Source organism: Ciona intestinalis, unplaced genomic scaffold (assembly GCF_000224145.3).
Source record: "Ciona intestinalis unplaced genomic scaffold, KH HT000175.1, whole genome shotgun sequence".
Taxonomy (NCBI): Eukaryota; Metazoa; Chordata; class Ascidiacea; order Phlebobranchia; family Cionidae; genus Ciona; species Ciona intestinalis.
In genome coordinates this window covers 36,023-37,627 of record NW_004190497.1, presented here as the reverse complement: position 1 = coordinate 37,627, position 1,605 = coordinate 36,023, and the positions used below count along the sequence as shown (strand labels likewise).

The following is a 1,605-nucleotide window of genomic DNA, read 5'->3' as shown; positions in this document are numbered from 1 at the left end:
AGACACACATGGTGTACTCATACACCTCATGCTCACTGTCGAGTTATAACATGGGTGTCTTCTTATACACCAGACACACATGGTGTATTCATACACCTCATGCTCACTGTCGAGTTATAACATGGGTGTATTCTTATACACCAGACACACATGGTGTATTCATACACCTCATGCTCACTGTTGAGTTATAACATGGGTGTCTTCTTATACACCAGACACACATGGTGTATTCATACACCTCATGCTCACTGTCGGGTTATAACATGGGTGTATTCTTATACACCAGACACACATGGTGTATTCATACACCTCATGCCCACTGTCGGGTTATAACATGGGTGTATTCTTATACACCAGACACACATGGTGTATTCATACACCTCATGCTCACTGTTGAGTTATAACATGGGTGTCTTCTTATACACCAGACACACATGGTGTATTCATATACCTCATGCTCACTGTCGAGTTATAACATGGGTGTCTTCTTATACACCAGACACACATGGTGTATTCATACACCTCATGCTTACTGCTGAGTTATAACATGTGTGTCTTCTTATAAACCAGACACACATGGTGTATTCATACACCTTATGCCCACTGTCGGGTTATAACATGGGTGTATTCTTATACACCAGACACACATGGTGTATTCATACACCTCATGCTCACTGTTGAGTTATAATATGGGTGACTTCTTATACACCAGACACACATGGTGTATTCATACACCTCATGCCCACTGTCGGGTTATAACATGGGTGTATTCTTATACACCAGACACACATGGTGTATTCATACACCTCATGCCCACTGTCGGGTTATAACATGGGTGTATTCTTATACACCAGACACACATGGTGTATTCATACACCTCATGCTCACTGTTGAGTTATAACATGGGTGTCTTCTTATACACCAGACACACATGGTGTATTCATATACCTCATGCTCACTGTCGAGTTATAACATGGGTGTCTTCTTATACACCAGACCCACATGGTGTATTCATACACCTCATGCTCACTGTCCAGTTATAACATGGGTGTCTTCTTATACACCAGACACACATGGTGTATTCATACACCTCATGCTCACTGTTCAGTTATAACATGGGTGTCTTCTTATACACCAGACACACATGGTGTATTCATACACCTCATGCTCACTGTCGAGTTATAACATGGGTGTCTTCTTATACACCAGACCCACATGGTGTATTCATACACCTCATGCTCACTGTCCAGTTATAACATGGGTGTCTTCTTATACACCAGACGACACACATGGTGTATTCATACACCTCATGCTCACTGTCAAGTTATAACATGGGTGTCTTCTTATACACCAGACACACATGGTGTATTCATACACCTCATGCTCACTGTCGAGTTATAACATGGGTGTCTTCTTATACACCAGACACACACAGGTGTATTCATACACCTCATGCTCACTGTCGAGTTATAACATGGGTGTCTTCTTATACACCAGACACACAAGGTGTATTTATACACCTCATGCTCACTGTCAAGTTATAAACAAGGTCGTCCTTGGAAGATTAAGTAAATGACTTTTATTCATTCACTCGTTTAATAATCG

At 41.4% G+C, this 1,605-nt stretch overlaps 1 protein-coding gene across 3 annotated transcripts in view; it reads right to left on the bottom strand.

Moving 5' to 3' along the window:
- Positions 1-1,605, bottom strand: part of LOC100175930 (fibropellin-3-like) — an 11,502-nt gene that overhangs the window by 7,742 nt on the left and 2,155 nt on the right. The window lies entirely within an intron of this gene.